This window comes from Sminthopsis crassicaudata, chromosome 1 (genome assembly GCF_048593235.1).
Source record: "Sminthopsis crassicaudata isolate SCR6 chromosome 1, ASM4859323v1, whole genome shotgun sequence".
Classification (NCBI taxonomy): Eukaryota; Metazoa; Chordata; class Mammalia; order Dasyuromorphia; family Dasyuridae; genus Sminthopsis; species Sminthopsis crassicaudata.
The window spans coordinates 57700451-57703737 of record NC_133617.1 but is presented as its reverse complement, the minus strand read 5'-3'; positions in this window follow the sequence as shown (position 1 = coordinate 57703737).

Here is a 3287-nt window from a genome sequence, read left to right as displayed (position 1 = left end):
TCCCACCTTGAGTATTTGATCGGCAGCACAATTAGTACATGTTGCACTGAGAAAGCTGTTTAGTCTGAGTCTGGTTGTCTGTCATCTCTCCTCTTCAGTCATTTTTATTGAGTTTCTCCGGCCAGCAGTGTCACTCGGGGCTGGTACTTTTCATGAGCAGGGCAGCTCTGCTATGATACTGTCTAAGCATATTCAGTCTTTGGCTTTTCTGTGGATCTTTGGAGCTTCAATTAACAGAAGAACCAGTTTCCCAGCAGGTTCTGAGCAGCCTAGGTCAACCCTACTGATCAGGTGTTTGTCACTCTGGCTCAGGAAAACAGGTTGGGGATGATGGTGATCTGCCTTGTCACATTGCAGCCGGGAAAAGAACTGGCTCTCTGGTTCTCAACGAAACTGGGACTTGCCTTCCAAACTGTGTCACTGCCCTGGGGACAACCTCCAGTCTTCTGCCTGCCCCTATCCCCTGTAATGGGTTATAGGGAGGACAGTAGAAATGCTTAAAGTGATAGTGGTGCCATCAGAAGGACTCTTGTCTCACAGCTGGAGCCAAACCATCCGGATCTGTGGATAATTGGAGAAAAATGAGTCCAGGGGTCTCTTAGCCAGGAGCAGATGCCATGGAAGCCAGAAGTATGGGGTCTGCGAATGTGCAGACTCAACTTGGACTGGGATTGAAATACTCATCTCCTCTCCCTTTCATCACCTCCTCTTGGGACTGGTTTGGTTGTTTTGAAACCCCAGATAATGGAAAGGATAGTGAATCCTGAGTGTTACTGTTTGGAGGGAATAGAGCTGTTTCCTGCAGCGCTGTAGATGGGAATGGGACTCCCTGAGCAAGCTCATCTTAAGCCTGCTGGCAGGAATGAGAGTCTCTCCCTTATGTGATGAGTTTGGAGGCAACTTTGAAAGCATTCAGCCTTCCTGCAAGCTTGGGGATGGAGAGGAGTGGGGGGGTAAGCATCTCAACTTACTTTTTTACCTCCTTAGAAGGCAAAGCTGGAAGACCCTGAATTTGTTCCAACCCTGAGATTGCTTCAGATTTTTACCCCAAGTTGTTCCCTATTTGCTGGGATCTCAGCCCTGAGAGAGATAGCACCCTTCTGTGCCTTTTCAGGTGCACCTCGGAAGGATTCCTTCTGAGTCACTTGGTGCTTGAAGAACTTCTGGGCAAGAATTCTTGGATTTTGTTACATCCCAGCTATGGTGCAGGATGGAGTCACTGTGGTGTGTCCTGACAGATAGTTTGGCAGCCTGGAGGCCTTGCCCTCTCTCTGTTGCCAGGTGGATCCTGCCTGAGCTGGCCCAAAGGGTCTCTGCTTTTCTTGGAGGAGAATGACCAGCTTTGGTCACCTGGGCCACTGCCATGTCTTCAGTCAAAACTCTGAAGGGGCTGCTAGACTAAGTGATCCCCCTTCCCTCTTCTCTCCTCCTTCCTCAGTTTTAGAATGATGTGGAATCGAGAGCTGCAAGTAAATGAAATCATCTGGTCTCAATATATTCCTTTGGCAGCCAAGGCACTGACACCCAAGAGAGGAAGGGATTTGTCTGTTGCCTCACATACATATCATAGGACATGTACAGGATACGAACTCATGTCTTCTGACTCTTGAACAGTGATCTTTCCATTCTGCTGGGTTGTTACATGAGTCTAGACTGAGAAGAACACTTGGCAAACCTCACATTCAGTTTATTTCTTCTTCCTTGTGGGATTGGGGACAGACAATCTGTTTAGGGAACCTGTGGGAGAATACTTTCACAAATGCTCCATGGTTGTTTCTCTTGGAAATCCTTTGAGATCTTCCCTCAAATCTGAGCAGTTCTATTAACAGTACTCTCTTATTTCTGTTAATGCCTTAAAATCTACAAATTAGTTTCCATACAATAGCTCTCTAGGAAGATGGGAATGGAAGTCTTGTCTTTCAAGATGATGTTGCTGATTTATAAATGAATAAACTTGGGCTCAGAGAGCTATGGGGATTTCCCTAAGATCACCCAGGCAAGGGCAGGATTGAAGCCCAGTGTCTGACTCCAAATCCACTGCCCTTCCCAGTAGACATCTAGCCCATGGCTGTCCCTCAGATCTCATGCAGGGAGGCTTGGGCCATGCCTTACAAGCGGCCCCACTTTTTATTTGGGGTGCCTTACTTGGCTTCCCAAATAAGACTCCTAAGCAGGAGTTAAGGAAACCTCCCCAATTTGAGGGGTGGGGGGAGAGAGACTTGGGAAAGAGTCTTGGAGACTTGAATGATCACTGGACCCAGGTGCACTGGAGCCTTTGTTGTCCCAGGCAGGCCCGAGCTGGCTGTTCCTTCCACACTTGATGTGAGCCTTGGTTTTTCTCTTAGGAACCTCTTGAAAGTTACATAGAAGAACTTTTACTTAGCCAATCCCAGTAGGTTCCAGAGGCACTGAGGGTTCCATCATCTACATCTTATATTTGTGGGATTTGTGATACACCATCCACTCTGGTTTTTGAGATTGCCAGTGAGTGGTGAAGAAAGAGGGAGATGGCTAGCTGCAGGGGAAGGGACCAGTAAGTGGCCTTCTGGTGGTCTAGGTGTCTGAACTCCTGCCCTGACTGCTTCATAGGACCAGCCTGTGTTTGTCCTGCAGAATCCAGTGTGGCGTTCAAGTGCAGGTCCTCTGTGTTCAAATCCTAGAGCTGGTCCAGTGCTTGGAGATCTCATCATTTAATTTTATAAAAGGGGAAACAGACCCAGGGGAGGGGAAGGGCTTGTTCTTAGTCCCACAGGAGCCCAGACCTCTTTGCATAGTACCCCCACTGCTCCTGGCTCCCTGCCATCTAATGGAAAAGGTGGTTGGTGGGTTCATTGTGGATAGGAATTCGTCCCAATAAGTTTCTGAGAGCCTAAAAGCAGATTCTTCCTTGCCACTTGTTTTTTCCTAAAACTCCAGCCTGGACCCCACAAAGATAACAGAAGCTTTAGTTAATCCTTGTGCATCTCTAGATAGTTCTTTGGCCAGTAAGTTGCCCAGGGAACTTTTGGGATTCCTGTTATAGACTTGACTGGCTGCTGAGATTTCCTGAGATAATAGTAGGTATTCTTAGGCTGTTCACCAGGTCTTTTAATGGGAAGGCAGCTCATGTGTAACCTCTGCCCACTCTTAGTCTGATTCCCTCAGCTGCAAAAACAGGACGTAGAATGTAGGTGGCAGGGGCCTCATAATAAAGAACAGAATGTCTTTCCTGGAAAAATACATAGCTTAGAAGATCAGCTGGGAGGACCCTTAGAACATGGAATATCAGAGGTGGGAGGGTCCTTAGA